At 39.7% G+C, this 17571-nt stretch overlaps 1 long non-coding RNA gene across 1 annotated transcript in view; it reads right to left on the reverse strand.

The window, feature by feature from the left end:
* The window catches only part of LOC139961888 (uncharacterized), a 115884-nt gene that overhangs the window by 63823 nt on the left and 34490 nt on the right, over window positions 1–17571 (reverse strand). Inside the window, exons 4-5 of the long non-coding RNA XR_011791064.1 lie at window positions 9179–9278; window positions 8446–8557 (exon numbers count right to left, since the gene is read on the reverse strand). This is a non-coding gene — a long non-coding RNA (uncharacterized lncRNA). The remainder of the gene's footprint in view (window positions 1–8445; window positions 8558–9178; window positions 9279–17571) is intronic.

Here is a 17571-nt window from a genome sequence, read left to right on the forward strand (position 1 = left end):
TATTTTACTTAATCAAATACTTCATTTTGCATTCACGTACAGAATGCACTGACAATGTTTATTTCAAATTGACGCACAATTCATGTGAACATAATAATCACAATGTATTTACTAAAGATTACATCCCATGATGCATTACATATGAGTCTGGATCAGTTGATATAGATCCTGAAGAACCACTCTCTTGTTCATAAACTCCATTGTGGATCACGGCGGAGTGTATAGCGTAGTGGGTAACGCCTATGGCAAGCCATGTGGGACAAACACCGCATAATATATCCGCGTATTAATTCGAATATATACGCGTATTAATTCGAATACACATGTGTTGTACAAGTTTCGCTTTTTGAAGCGATCTCGCGAGCCCGCCAAAACATTTATCGTTGGTATATGTACACAGCAAGAGCGGAAATGTTTTTTCGCATGTATATTCTAATTAATCCGTGCATATATTGGATTTAATCTCCATATGTATTTTATTTAATACGTGTATATATTCGAATTAATACGTGTATGTATTCGAATTAATACGTGTATATATTCGAATTAATACGTGGATATATTCGAATTAATACGCGGATATATTTAAGCCATATGATTGGCTCATAATATATACGCGTATATATTCCAATTAATACGCGTATATATTCCAATTTATACGCGGATATATTATGCAGTGTTTGTCCTATATGGCTTGCCATAAACGCCAGCGTCTCCCAGTCATGAGATCCCCGGTTCGAAGTTCCCGCCGACAGCAATGTGTGTCGTCTGGCAAGGGTGTTGTTCAATAACAACTTCCCGACATGGACGTTAAATGGATGTGTGCCGAGAGATTGGCTTCGGTCAGCTTGCGAGTCTATAAGCCTCCGTGGCTTCTTTCGCGAGTTCCTGCTTGCGGGAAGATCACATATACATGATACATACATACATTGTCTTTCCGAGCAGACAAGCAAAGATTATTTCCCACCATGCAATGCACTCATCCATTACATAACGCTAAAGGATTCAGTCAATTATCTCAAAATCTCTTTCTCTCTCTGTTTCTCTATTTGATCCACGGTGGATCAAAACTTGTTCTCAACTATCAGCTGCACTGCAACACTGTGCGCCTGGATCAGTTGTGATAGATCCTGAAGAACCACGATATTGTTCATAAATTCCTTTGTCTTTCATAGCATATAAGTAAAGATTATTTCCCATCATGCATTGCACTCAGCCATCACCTAATGCTAAAGGATTGAGTCAATTATCTCAAAATATTTCTCTCTCTTTTTTTCTCTCTGTTTCTCTATTTGATCCACGGTGGATCAAAACTTGTGCTCAGCTATCAGATGCATTGCAGCACTCTGAGACTGGATCAGATGTTATAGATCCTGAAGAACCACTCTCTTGTTCATAAATTCTGTCTTTCTAAATTCTAAATTCTTTCAGAGCAGAAGAAGCAATATATATATATATACATATACATATACATATACATATATATATATATATATATATATATGTATATGTATATATATATATATATATATATATATATATATATATATATATATTGTTACGAGGGCCCATTGTAGCCTAACGCTAGTCACTGCTAGTGAGGAACCTAATGTTATGATATAGAAAGCATTTGAAATGGCCTTCGTGACAAATCAATATTTGAGGAATTAGGTCGGGTTACCGTGTCAGAATGCTATTTATGTAATGAGCAATACACGATTGTTCTGGTATATTCCTTATGATGGCACGCTGGCCTCGATTCCCGACGGGTTACGTGAAATCCCGTTGTACGCTGTGCACGCATCTTCGTGGATTCTCTGGAATGTTCGCGAGATATGCAAAGGACTTCCAAGAACGGAGAAACTGGGTCGAGTTGTTACTCAGGTGTATCGAGAAAGATCTAGATGATTCTTGACATGGCGAATCGTATAAAAACCCGCCCCAGATCGGAGAGTTTCTCAGTTTCTGAACGAATACAAGCGACGACACATATTATACCCCATTCTACAATATATCGTCAGTGCTCAACTGTCAGTAGTTTCTGAGGGACTGACATATCGATACCAAGATTGATTCTACACTTCCATTCAGAAGTTTGAAGAGGACTTTGCTGTGAAACTACAGTTTTCCAGTCGTTATTTCGGAGAAGGTGAAGAATTTCTGTCTCCGTTGAGGAAGTTCGTTACACCAGGAGTTGGTGGCTATAAAGCTGATTTTGGACTGACTCTGGTAATATTTAGTCGGCGAGAACTTCGACTTGTGCTTCACTCGATTGTGGCTGAAAGTCCGTCTTCTGTTTTGGAGCATCGCCGGAAAGAAGGTGACTGCTGTTTCTGGGATCGCGAGAAACTTCGTCGAGGACCAGTGAATTTCGCGGTACAACGGACCGAGAATCGTCGTCATCAAGGTCGTGGCCGCTGAGGGATATCGCCGTTGGAAGAGACCAGCGTGTTTTAAAGTGTATCCTATATTGTTAAGTTTGTGAGTAATTTTCTATATATTTGTAATTACCACTTGTTGTTGTTGGTTCAAACTCAATTGTTCAATATAGTTTACGTTCTCATTCAAATTCTCTGGACTCGTCAATTTGTCTGTGTTCCTTCCGGAAACGAACCCAGGCTTGTGTCTCGTTAAAAATTAATTACCGAGACCTCTCGCATTCCAACGTAACAATATATATATATATATATATATATATATATATATATATATATATATACCTGACTTGGGGTGCAGGTAGTATTGTTTAGTGGTCGTCCTCTGTAGACCAAACCAAAACCACCGTGTCCAAGCTGATCAAGAAGCTCGTAACCGGCTTGCCGCATTTCCGCCTTCGCCTTGACCATGACATCATGTGGCACAACTATCTGGTGACTGGAACTAGATTTGGAGCCATTACTGTTGCTGTTACCGTTTGTGTGACTGTGGTTGTAACTGCCATTGGTCTGAGCAACGCCGCCGTAACCATAAGCACCACTAATGTTACCAGCAGCTACACCGTTGCTACTATTGCTCGCGTTCCCGCTGATGCCGTTTACGACAGCCCTGTTGTTTTGACGTTGCTGGTGATTGCGATTATTGAGAAAAAATACAAAAAGTAGTGGGGAAAGGGTGGGTGGGAGGGGGTGGGCGATGGGTGATCTGGTGTTGCTACGTTTTATCACTTATAGTGACGTATTAGACATACTTTTAATATGAGGAATGCATACAGGTATAAAAGTTGCCATTATAAGTCTTAGACTGGCTTACACTATGGACAGTAACTGACTATATTCGCACAAATCGCATTTAAACTGTCCTTTATATGTTCAATATCAAGTAACACTACATTCTTATGGATATTAGAAGTTCATATCTACCAAATGATCAGAAACTTTGGAAACTATGTTGAAGAGTTTTCGATTGTTTAGATTGTACCACAAGTACATGTTATATGTTAGTGTAGGAATTATGCAATATTCTGTCAGCCAGCGGGGAGGGAGTGGGGGTGAGGATAACACCCCGCCCCCGACGTATACGTGTGTTGTATACCGATGATTATGTATGTAAAAGGCTAAAGCGCCCTCTATATGATTGACCGATAAGATGACTGAGAACTGTTAATAAATACGGCCAAGAACCGGCCTTAATCGTAGCCATCCGTCTCGTCCATTTATTACCTAAATAACATCCTGGCGACGAAGTAAACAATCGTTATTATGGACTACGTTTCAGACATTATTTTCATGTTTCGGTCGTGAATTGGTAAGATTTAAACTGTTCTCATGGCTGCCATTCCACCACCTGCGTATTTTCTACCTACACCCGGTGCGCCTACATTACCGTGGGTGCAATGGAAGCAAGTGTTTGATAACTATTTACTTGCAGCGGGAGGTGATGCTTACACTCCTTCCCGAAAGAAGGCATTATTACTGCATTGTTTGGGAACTGAGGGGCAAAGAATATATTACTCTCTGGACCAAGCTAATACTAATACAGCTTCTACAATCGCCCCGAGTACTACAATTACGCCGCCTACTACTACAGCAACGACAGGTAATATCGGTACAAGTACTAGTTCCACTACCGCGTCGTCTGATACAGGCACAGCTAGTGTTATTAATGCATACGACTTAGCTGTTGCCATTTTATATGAATATTTCGTGCCGGCTACTAATATCGTGGCAGAACGTTATCGGTTTCGGCAGCGTAGTCAACGTCATGATGAGACGATTGATCAGTTCGTCACTGCGTTAAGACAACTAGTTGTACATTGCGAATTTGGCGATTTACAGCAGGAAATGCTAAGGTATCAGATAGTTGAGAAATGCTTGAACAACCGCCTTCGCGAGAGTTTGTTATTGGAACCAAAGCTGACTCTCAACAAAACATTGGAGATTAGCAGGCAAATAGAGGGAGCTATGCGGGAATCCAAAGCTATTTCGGAAGGTGCATCTGGTTATACTGCTGGTTCAGCAAATCTACAGAATGTACATGGTAAACAGTCTAAACGACGTAATAAGAAACACTCTTCACATGAGGCTGCACAGTCAAACAAACAGAATACAGACGCACAGAAAAGGGTATGTTATCGTTGTGGTTCGGACAAACATCTTGCCAATGATCCGAATTGCAAGGCAAAAACTGGGAAGTGTAACAAGTGTGGTATTGTTGGACACTGGGCTGTAATGTGTAGAGGTCAAAAACAGGCTAGAGTGTCGAATGTTGCTCAAGTTGAAATACTTACTCTTCAAAACTCTTCCAATTCTCATAGCAGTGCTATAAAATGTACAGTCGACATTGCAAATGGAGTAAAGTGTAAAATGACTGTTGATACAGGTGCGGAGGTCACCATTGTACCGGTTAAGTGGTTCGACCAACACTTCTTGCGAGAAGGCTTACAACAACCTGCAAAGTTCTTGACGACGTATTCGAAGGAACAAATTCCAGTTCTGGGAACATTCTATACGACGGTAAAGCTGGGTTCAAAGTCGGTGAATGCTCACATATACGTTGTCGACATACCTACTGGAACGCCATTACTCGGCATCGATCTAATCAAGTCTCTTGATCTTCAAATTACTGGAGGCCAGGTCAAAATACAACGTGTAGAAGACTCTACTCTACTCTGGCTGGCGACCACGATCAAGGACTAACGAGCCAGCTGACTGATGAATTCCCGATACTGTTCTCTTCAAGTTTGGGCAGAGCTCACAATTTTGTGCACCGAGTCAAAACACTACAAGACGTCACCCCGGTCGCACAGAAGCTACGCAGATTGCCATTTTCTGTTCGAGACAAAGTTACAGCTGAACTGAAAAGACTTGAAAATGAAGGTATCATTGAGAGAATTGATGCTAGTGAATGGGTTTCACCCATAGTTGTGGTTGGGAAAAAGTCTGGTAAAATTAGGCTTTGTATTGACCTAAGGGAGGCAAATAAGGCAGTAATTGTGGATAAATACCCATTACCCAACATCACTGAGTTGTTCAATAATTTGCAAGGGGCTAAAATCTTCTCTAAATTAGACTTAGCTTCGGCCTACCACCAACTAGAGTTGAGTGAAGATAGTAGGGATATTACAGCATTTATAACACATGAGGGGTTATATAGATTCAAAAGAGTATGTTTCGGATTAGCATCTGCTCCGTCGGCATTCCAAAAAATGATGAGCTCGATATTAGCAGGATTGCCAGGGGTTGAATGTTACTTAGATGACATAATTGTATATGGCACTACTGAAGTAAGTCATCATGAGAATTTGTCTAGAGTCCTTGCTAAGTTACAAGCAGCAGGGTTACGTCTTAACATTGAAAAGTGTGAGTTCGATCTGAATTCACTCACCTACTTAGGCCATACTATTTCAGGTGAAGGGCTTACACCAGATCAAAGTCATGTTGAGGCCATACTTAAAGCGCCTGCCCCCACTGACCTCACTACATTGAGATCTGCACTTGGTTTGTGTAACTATTATGCAAAATTTGTACCCAATTATGCTACAGTTGTAGAACCATTACGGGTTTTGTTACGCAAAGATACACCATTTAACTGGGGGGAAGAACAAAAAAGGAGTTTTTATCTGATAAAACAGGCAATTGCACAAGGTACTACTTTGGCTTTGTTTGACCCAAATTCACCATTGCTTGTCACAACTGATGCATCAAATTATGGAATTGGTGGAGTTCTGAGCCAAGTTAAAGATGGCCAGGAATTCCCAATTGCCTTCGCTTCAAAAACATTGACTTCTGCGGAACGCAAATACTCTGCTGGAGAAAAGGAGGCTTTGGCTTGCGTCTGGGCTTGCAATAAGTGGTTTACGTACTTATGGGGTAGACATTTTACACTGCGCACTGACCATCAAGCATTGGTTACGCTACTAAACACAAGTGGTACAGGTAGACAACCTATGCGTATTGCTCGTTGGTCTGCACAATTGCTACAATTTAACTATACAGTTGAGTATCAAGCAGGTAAACACAACTTTGTGGCAGATGCACTGTCAAGACTGCCCACAAATGTTGATGCAGAGATTGCTAGTTGTGATGAAGATACTGAAGAGTTTGTTTTGAGCTGCATACAAGCTGTTATGAAGGATAATAGTAGTGTTTCCTATGAAGAATTAAAGGAAGCTACAATTGCTGATTCAGTTTTACAAAACGTTAAATCATATATCATTAAGGGTTGGCCTGGTGATAAAAAGAGTGTCAGAGAGGATTTAAAACCATACTTTATGTTACAGGATGAATTATCTGAAGCAAATGAATGCATTATGCGAGGGGAACGAGTTGTAATTCCAGGAGCGTTACAGAGCAAAATAATAAAGCATGCGCATTCTGCTCATCAGGGCATTGTACGAACCAAGAGCAGGGTGAGAGATTTATATTGGTTTCCGGGGATGGATAAGTTAGTGGAAGAAATGATAAAAAACTGTCATGCTTGTCAGGAGAATGACAAAAATCACCATACATCTCCCACCCCCCTACAGCCAGTAGAATTCCCATCTCAACCATGGACAAAACTTGCCATAGACATTACAGGTCCATTTCAATTAGCACCATATGAATGCAGATTTGCTATTGTGGTGATAGACTACTACAGCAAATGGCCAGAGATCGCATTCGCTCCCACAGTGACTAGTACAACTGTGGTGACCTTTCTAAAGAGATTATTTGCTAGAGAGGGTATTCCTGCAGAAATTGTGTCGGACAATGGGTCTCAGTTTATTTCCTCTGAATTTGAGACTTATTTGCTGAACAATGGCATTAAACATACCAAATCTTCATTGTATTACCCGCAAGCCAATGGAGAAGTCGAACGTTTTAATAGGGTACTTAAATCCAACTTTCAAATGACTTTGCAAGAAAGGGAAGATTGGCGTGAAACTACACTAGAATTGCTCACCACATATAGATCTACTACCCATCAAACTACAGGATACTCACCTTCTGAATTATTACATGGGAGGAAAATGATTACTAAGGTACATGTTAAAGGAGTTAATGATTTTACTGAGGTTCAAGTTGATTACCAAGAGCTGAAAGATAGGGTTAAAATGAAACAAAACAAGTCTAAAAATTATGCTGACTCCAAAAGGAATGCTAAGGATCCAAACATAAAAGTTGGGGATTTTGTTAGAGTTAGGAGACAGAGAAAAGGTCTTAAAGGTCAAAGTAAATTTAGTGCACCTATGAAGGTTATCAGACAAAGAGGCAAAGCTACCTTCCAACTGGAAGATTATAGTACCTGGAATGCATTTCATCTTTCACCATGTCCTCCAGATAGTATTGAAGATAAAACTAATGTAGAACATACAGTTCCACACGACTCCAACAATGAGCCAGTACCAGGACCCAGAAGGAGTCAAAGAACAACTTATGAGCCTGCATACTTGAAGGAGTATGTGAGATCTTAAAGGAGTATTTGATATTTTAGAACATTAAAGGAGTATGATGATTTTTAAAAATACCAGTAATGCTTAATGATGAGAACAGTGATTTATATTTACTAAGTACAACTCGTTCATACAGTATGTTTACATCATCAAATAACATATTAAGGATTACATAATGATTTCTTAATGGAACATGGATTACTGAAAACACTTATTGATACTGTAGCTACTCTGCCTAATGACATCATTCGTCAGCATATGAATTTGTGTTTATGTACGACTTGTTCTTTTGAGAAGAGGAAAATGTTGTATACCGATGATTATGTATGTAAAAGGCTAAAGCGCCCTCTACATGATTGACCGATAAGATGACTGAGAACGGTTAATAAATACGGCCAAGAACCGGCCTTAATCGTAGCCATCCGTCTCGTCCATTTATTACCTACATAACAACGTGGTTGCGCTCCTGTTCACCAAACGCATATATCTTCCTTCATTGCCTCACATAGAAACCATCATAAGTCAAGATGGTCACTGAATGTTTTTTAAATCGATTATAGAAATAAGCAACCTACCTTCCTTTTCTTGCTATTTGGTACATTGTGGGCAGACCTTACTCATCGGCAACGACAAGAACGAAGGTCTTCCTTCAGTTTGAGATTCTGATCTTCAATCTCCTGATAACTCCTGCAATAAAGGATAAAATAACGTCAAGATCAGGGGCGTCGGTAGCTTTTTGGGATTGGTACGGCAGAACAGAGTGTGGCCATTTATCATAATTATCGGGGGACATTTGGTAGGTCAAACTACGCTACGCGCCACCATGGTTGGCGCGTAGCGTAATGGAGAATATTTTGAAAAATGCCTCCCAGATTGCAGGAAATGGCACTTCCCGAGCTTGAAAACAAGACCCCTGCCATACCAGAGTAGTCACATTTAGCCTACTTGCGTCATCATTATTGAAAATTATTGAAAAATATACCTCCCAGATTATTTTTTGCCATTTTTTTCTTAGTCCTACTTTTTTTTTTTTCTTTTTTTTTTGCGCCGTGAATATTGGTCCGGCTTTCGCCGGACCTGCCGTACCGGCTGAAGATGAGAGTCGACTTAAACCCAACCATCATCTTTGGCTTATATCACGGAGATCTTGGTGAAGAACAACTCCGAAACGGCTAAGAAAATAGACAAATATTTGGGGAGAGGGGAGGGGGTAGGGGGCTTGGCACAGCTACCGGTCCGAGTCCTTGATAAACGACTGATATTCCTACAACACATGTGTCTCTTATTAATGTGTCGTAAAGTACTTACTTTAACAAAGAGCTAACATCTGAGGCCAATGTATCAAACACTGAATCAATCTCTCGTCCAGCCTGGCGATTTTTGGAGTCTTTACAGAAGCCAAGTAATTCTGTAAAGGAAATTTAAAGGTTATTTTCGAACGATAAAGTAAAATAAAGCCATTGTCGTATCATGCTGTAGTTCTTTATTCATTGGCCTATAAACTGGAGAGTTTTACAATTCAAAAGTATGTATTAACACCACCTTGCCTTTAGACCGAATTGAAGACCAAACTTATAGTCTAAATAAGTCTCTGAATGCATCATTTGGCGTGTAAACTTTGAAATTTTCTTCTTGGGTAGCAGACCCCCTCCCCCACTCATCCCCACCTATGTGGGCATTGTATTCAACGAACCCACAGCCATAGCTCTTAATTCGTAAGATTCCCGCCTACAAAATAAGAACAGGCTAAAACTGCATGGTTGCAAGTACAAGGTGAGCATGCTCACATCGATCATGTTAGAGAAACTACGTTACTTTACCAAGGAGCAACACTATTGGCCCACGACTTCTACGCCAGCTTACAGTAGATGTACCTTAGCCTTAAATCAACTTTGTATATAAGAATCGGGCGGATGCTATTATAGTTATTAACTAACAATTGCACGTTGTTTGTAGTTTTGTTTTTATATGTGGGCAGGCAGAAAGTCTTTGCGCACTGTTTGATTGGTAGAATCAGTTTAAAACAGTTTATTGGAAACAAAAGAGGCTATTCACAAAGTGATATATACTTTCCAGCCAAGCGAAGCAAATCAAAAGAAATTTTTTGATTCATTCTGATGATGTTTTAATTAAAACCCGAAGATTTCAAGAAGCTTTCGAAAGTACGTGTGTAACACTCGTATAGCAAAACGCGTATAATACTGTGTAATTAATGTGAATGTTGTTGTTGTCATTGTTAAGGTACACAAGCTTTATTTCGTCACATGTGTAAATAAGTGTTTTTGTGCGCATACGATGCATTTGAACGCGCGCAAATATCCACATGTGTTACATGGATATATGGATGCTGATTTGTACGTGTTGCGTCTAGAAACCATCTGCGTGATGCGTAAACAGAGATTGTTTGCGCTACAACAGATCTGAGTGTACACACATGGAGCTGCCGTTGTACAGGGTAGGCTAAAGCAAACATAATGAAGTGCGCCCTTCGCCTTCGTCGCTTAACATTTATATATAGCGCCCGATTTTGTATCGCGCTGTAACATATCTCAAGGTAAATATAACATGCGCACCAGTTGCTTGGTAACCATACGCGGCTTCTGCAAACACATATATCACTATAGATGTACTTATGTGGAGTTATCGGGTGGCAACAATATAGTTAGCCCGAACAAATTGAAAGCAATGCGACATTCAAGAAGAAAATTTGAAATTTTCGACATGCAACTTTTCAAATTTAACAACTTACATTAAAACGTCAAAGTAAGTTGAGAAAGTTACAGATAAAAAAATAGAAAAATGGACCCCCTACGCCCCTCCCTTAAGGGATTTTTACCCACATTGTTTTTCGGTTGACTAGGACCCTCAGCTGTAACAATCTACTTGTTTGCCATTAAATTAGTGGTGGGTGTAGCCACCAGGGCTGTTGCCATGGCAGCAATATAAAAATTGAAAAAAAAATCATATCTTTGGGAGTATACAACATAAAAATACAATCTAAGTGTTTAGTTACATCAATTGTATAGTGTCTGGTTGATTGTAATCAAGATCTGAGTCAGTTAAGGTTTTTATTGTGCCCAATCAGGACCGTGCGGACAACGCTTCTAAATAATGTGGGGGAATTTAAGATAATACATATAATTGTAACTAAACAACATGAAAACACAATCAATGTGTCTTTGGTATATATATTTCAGACTTTCTGGTTGGTTGATATCAAGACCGTTGCCATGGCAACACTAGGCTGCCTAAATTTGAGTTTGAAATGGACTTTGATAACAAAAATGTTTGACAACATAGAAACACAATCTAAGTGTTAAGGTATATATAGATTTAGGGCTGCCTGGTAGATTAGATCAAGATCATTATCATTGCAGATCAAGCTCATACTCAATAAAGACCATTTTCATGGCAACACTATGCTGACAGAAGTGTAATTCGAATTTGAGAAGAAAATATCATGTCTTTGCTCAAATATACAGTTAACCATTGGTAAATTTACATTTTGTTCCATGATTTGAATTTTTCATCATGCTCAAGGGCGGCGGAAGCACTTCCAATCTGGGGGGGGGGGCACCAACGTCGAAGGGCACTTAGCAGAAATTCGATTGGACTGATGCAGCCTGATATTTAGTACCCTTTATAACTCTTATTGTATTATCTTATTTGCGTATACACATCACTCCATCAACGCCACCACCCCCCCCCCTCTCAAGGAAACAATGCATATTAGCACTGCAATATCTAATGTGCACATTGGGAAACAAGGAAAAAGACAAAATGAGGTGAAATCATTATAAAGTCCAAGTCCATGCACACGCGATCGATACATGCATGAAAGCAAATGAAATATGTCAAAATACTGAAAGAAAAATCATTTTCTATGTGTTTTTCAATGGTTAAACTGATATTATTATGATCATTATTATTGTAACGACTTTCCCAATAATTCTAACCAATTTGGAAGGGTTATAACACGGCAAATGATTGTATGTTATTGGCACGCGATGTAATAACCAACGCATGCCTATATGATATGCACATTAACATGTTGAATACGCGCAGAGCGCGCAAAAAATTTTGGTAATATTTTTCGGGCAAGTCGTTACAGCCTCCCCAATTCAAATTGGGCTCCTACGCCTGTGGTAGTAACATTTAAAAATTCCTGAAATATTTCATTCGACGTGGGTTTCGCTTTGTTAACTCTTTTTTTATTTAGAAATTTTTTGGTAGAAAAAGGGCACATTTTTAACCTGAGGAAAAGTGGGGGGGCACGTGCCCCCTGTGCCCCCCGGTTCCGCCGCCCTTGATCATGCTGTTACCATGGCAACAGCCCTATTAAGATATGACAGTGACCTTACATGATCCAGATCTTGACTGCAATCAACCGGGCAATGCCAAATCAATGTAAAAAAGACAGCTCTTTTGTATTTTTTGGTATATGTATATAATATGATATTTTTCTCAAAGTCCAAATTTCATCATGGCTATTGCCATGGTAACAGCCCTAATTAGGGATGACTTTGACTTTCCTGATTGTGATTGGTTTCACCAGGGCAGCTTCAAATATATATACTTAGTGACTAACGTTGTGCTTTTAGGTTATTTTATTACAAAGATATGACATATTCTTAAATTCCAAGTTTTAATGAATGTATTTCCATGGCAACAGCGCTGACGGCCACCCTAACCATTAATTTAATGGCAAACAAGCAGATTGTGATAGCTGAGGGTCCAAGCTAACCGAAAAACATGGTGGGGGTGAAAATCCCTATGAAAAAAAAACATGGTGGGGTGAAAATCCCTAAGGAATTCGCTTTTCTTTCTCTTTCTCTTTCTTGGGGGGTCTTTCGCTGCGTTGCCCTTGTTCGTGCTTCTGCATCAGTCCTCGCTTTGCTACCGTCCTTTTAACTCTCCTTTTCTCACGTTATTTTTGATGACAAGATATATTTGCGCCAAACTGTATAAAGTGAGCGTGACGCATTTGCGAGTTACCCAGTGGTAATACCAGTTCCTAATACAGGACGATACCATGGTTACGTACGGTTACCCAATTTACCTAGCTACGTTTATACCTTTCATGCTTAAACCTGATTTTTGTTTATGTCACGCCTATTTCACTGACAAAACATCTTTTGTTTATCCCCTCATTATGGAACTATACTTATAGCATATATCTTACAGTTCACATGATTTAATGCAGCTGTGTCAACTGATAGGCTACTGATTTGCTAGATTCCACTACAAGAGAATGTACAAACACAAATAAATGGAACACTGTCACGAACGACTTTATTCATTGTACGTGTATTCAGTATATGCTGGTCAGGGTGATAAGTAGGTCACTCGTCGTGACTGACAACTTGTGCGTTTTTTCTCGAAGCGACCAGAAATGATGGCGCTATTCGGTATTAGCGATCACAAATTTCCAGAACATACGGGAAGATATTTTTAACAGGTGACCGGATATCGTCGACCAATGAACGTTGAACTATCAGTCGTATCTTCGAGACATGGATGATTCTCGATGTTTTTCCGTCAGGATTCCTGGAAAAGAACTTTCGGGAGATTAGACCCGGCTATATATAAGAAGAGATATTTTCGTTGATGAGGAGAAAAGTTTTCCGATCTATTGTGAAAAGAAATTCATCTGAGATAAAAGATTAATCGAGGGGACGGACGGAGGAACCGGTGGACTGTTTGTTTATTAGATTGGTGCGTCGTTTAACCGCGACAGGCGTGACTTCGGCAGAGTTTTTCGGAGTTCACCCAGGAGGAAGCCATCCTTGGGATACAAACGTTGAGTCGAATTGGACCAGCGGGGAACGGTTTGGCTCCTGACCAAGTCACGGGATACCAGCCTACGAGGGAGAATCCCGACATCGTTGTTGGTGACGCAAGGAGGTCAGAACAGCTACGAAAGGAACCGAGAGCCGGCACGCGCCGCGTAAGATAAGTTAAGTAATCTTTTAAAAATTTAACGGCCGTATAATATTGTAAAATCTGTCTGTAATATTCCAAATTTCTAGTACCAATAATCCTTGTACAAATCAGTAGAGATCGTATGATTGTAAATATATCGTTTTTGTTAACTTTCAGAAACCTCTCAGTAGTCTTTTGGTCCTTTGAGTTTACTTCCCTGAATCTATCTAAAATTTTATTTTTATCGGCTTTGAAGGCCAAAGGAAAAACCCGGGGTCGCAACAGAGGGGGCGCTAGAGGGTGCCATATTGTATTATCCCACGGAAGTTGTGACAAACACACATAAAAGAAAGTAAATTTGAATCAACCGTAAATAACATGAAAAACATTTACTTGACTTTTCAATAATTCTCAAAAAGCCACTCATCGATCTCGTTGACAGAATTATATCCTCTCACTCATACGCAAAATGGGAGCAGGGACATCCAGCAGGCAAGCAGGGAGAATCCCCTGCTAGGGAGAATCCCTCAACTAGTGAGGAGGGAAACTTCGCCTGACCTTTGCCAATCGTAGTTCATGTGATTGAAAGATTGAAAACAGGTGTGCCACGGTTGTATCATTCCCTTTTCTTTCGATCTAATGTCGTTAGTTTTAAATCCATAGAAAGAAACAAGCAGCATTATAGCCCTATTATGATTGTATAAAGTGTATTTTTTCAGAGGGAATTTCTAATAAGAATGCTTCCCTTTTAGCTTTCCTTCCATTTCATGACGGTTAGCTCTTGGGATCAACGTAATCTCTAATCCTCCGTGACTTGAAAGGAATACAAATAATGTTTCTATAGTTCTCAATATTCTCATTGGTTCTTCCTTCCTTTTGACACTTAAAACACTTTGTAACACGATGCTCTTTTTGTTGAAGATTAAATTGGTTGCATGAATAAATTTGGGTGAGGTGATGAAGTTAAAGTTAGTTAGGGGTGTCTCCGTTGGCCCATAGTCTAATTAAATATGATGGTCCCACTCAATTTTGAATGTTCTTAATAATAAGATATATTTGCGCCAAACTGTATGAAGTGAGCGTGATACATTTGCTTGTTACCCAATGGCAATATTAGATCTTAATACAAGACGATACCATGGTTACGTACATAAGGTTACTCAATTTACCGAGCTACGTTTATACCGTTCATGCTTAAACCTGATTTTTGTCATGTCACGCCTATTTCAACGACACAACATCTTTGTTAAACAGAGTAAAACAGAGTTCTGGGGTGAAAGACAAATCATTTTTTGTTCTATGCCAATTATTTCAAACCCCCACTCTATGAGGGGTGACGCAAATACCTCTTTTCAAATCAATAGGAGGGAGGAAACTTCACATTTTTATTCCGTTCGTTTATTTCTTTGTTATAGAGATCTAAGATGCAATTTTCATGGTTCAGTAACCAGGGGCGTCGTGCGAAAATAATTTTTTGGGGGGCCCGTGAGCAGGTGTTGACTATCTAAGCGGAGCGCCACCACAGGTTGGCGCGCAGCGTACAAGGGAATTTTTCGTCCGGCAGACCCCTCAGATTGCAGGAAACGGCACTTCCCGTGCCTTATGGCAGTAAGCAACACCCCTAAAATTGATCAAAATGTCAGGCAAATATTTATTTTGGAAATATTCTCGAAGGAAGGGATCGCCATTTATTCCTCAGTTTACCAACTCCTCGTCTCCCAGAAGCGCCCAAAAATTAAGAAATCGAAACATTTTTGTGTTGGCTGATCCATGATCGCCGCCCATGCCCGTGAGAAGTGGTGACTGGGTGAATAAAAAGCTATGCCGTTTGAAAACATGGGCAGAAAAAGCGAAAGTAGCGAAACTTAAGGTAAAACGAGCGATAACGAAGTGATTATTTTCTAGGTTAATTGTGACTGTATTTGAAATGATTATTATTATTCATTTTTTTCGAAATTTATCCTGGTGGACCTTTTAGCGAGCTGATTGCATTACTTAAGAAGAAGCTCACATGGAGTCCCATAATCTCTGTTCACTACATTTATCTTAACTTTCCGAACTTTGTTACAGGCTTAGAAAACAATTATACAATTTGCAATTTTTCATGGAAAATTGACTGACATTGGCAAAGGTAACGGGTTGCACTTACTCTGGGACTACGTATATATAAAACTGTTCAACGATGGCAGCGTTGATTGCACATTTGGTTCATTAGTTATCAACGATTAATTATTTAACTGTTTCGATTGCCTGAATATCAACAATTAACAACCATTGACCAAGCAGACAACAGAAGCCCCATTTCTCGTATAGGCCCTACAACAAATTCAGTTGCTGAGACTGTTCTTATTCAACGTCGCTGAGTTAGGTTCCAAAATGAGTCAATGGCAGTCTGCTTGCACGCTTCCGCGCGTCTTTGAGGTGTGTGGAAAATCCGCAACGACCATCAAAGAGCAATTGACTATTTAGTCTACTTTTCAATTTCGAAAACACTTTTGTTTTAAATTATTACAAAATTTTATGACACCTCTGACAAAATTGGGGGGGGCCTGTGCCCCCCCCCCCCGGGCCCCAATGGGCACGACGCCACTGTCAGTAACCTATCGGCAAATGAAATGAGAAGGAGGGGCGGCGGTGAAGGGAGAGCAGCTACGACATTGAAAGGTATGTTATTGCCTCCTATAACTTATGCTTAATTGAGATTTTAGCTGCTGATAGAGTGGACCATATCGTGTTGACAAAAAGCTATAAAAACATCCAAACCCCGTCCTCGTCACCGTCCTTTCCTCATTACCATTCAGTCTTTCAAAATACAACAATTGTAAACAACGTTGGCTGATAATAGTTCAAAATTTGATATTTATAAAGATGATGATAATTTTTTGTATTAATCTAAAAACACACTTCTGTATGTGTGTGGAACACAGTCATAAGGGGGGGGGGGGGCTATACACGCAAATACCGCAGTTTCAGAGGATCAATAAACACAACAAGTCACTGCGGACTATTGACGAATTCCCGATTCCCGTGTTTCCCAAATCTACTTGCATAAACTCAAAACCGTATGATTTTTTTTTCTGGTTTCGAATAACTGTGCTATTTCCAGCCATTCAGATCCCTAAAAAAGATTAGTTACATGTTGTTAACGTGTTTGATTTAATAAGTATTGTCCCTTCCTCATTCAAAAAGGTCTTGAAATGTGAATAGGTATTGTTTGTTGAAATTTCAGGCTTATTCCGTCTGCATAGAATTTAGTTGTAATGGGAGACAACTTACAGCAAGAAATCTCTTGCGAGCATAATCGTAAGCGACTTTTTGTGAATAAGAAGATTTCACGTAATCCGTTCATCGATAGTATCGGGGAATAAGCCTATTGTAAATTTACGTCTTGAAAGGAAACAACATTCTGACTGCTTGCTGCAATGTAAACAAAGACATTGAAGCGTGAGCTTCTTGTTAATAAAGATGTTCAGATCCGTTGTTTTAATGAGAGTGAATCAGGATGAATAGAGATTTTAGTTGAAGGCAGTGTCATTCACTGTTACCAATAGATTGTATCCAACCAATAATACTAATTTAAGCTCGTTAAAAGTTAACTTGTCAAATGGCTCAGATGGTAGAACAGTGGACTGGTAACCCGATGAAACTGAGTTCGACTCCATCAATGGTGCGTTATACACGTTATAAATTTCTTTTTCTCTTTCAGTAGTCGACGCTGAAGTCTTGATATATTAATTCAACCACATAATTTTCTAGCTGATGTGGTGGCCGATGCTGTT

The sequence above is a fragment of the Apostichopus japonicus genome, chromosome 3 (assembly GCF_037975245.1).
Source record: "Apostichopus japonicus isolate 1M-3 chromosome 3, ASM3797524v1, whole genome shotgun sequence".
Lineage (NCBI taxonomy): Eukaryota > Metazoa > Echinodermata > Holothuroidea > Aspidochirotida > Stichopodidae > Apostichopus > Apostichopus japonicus.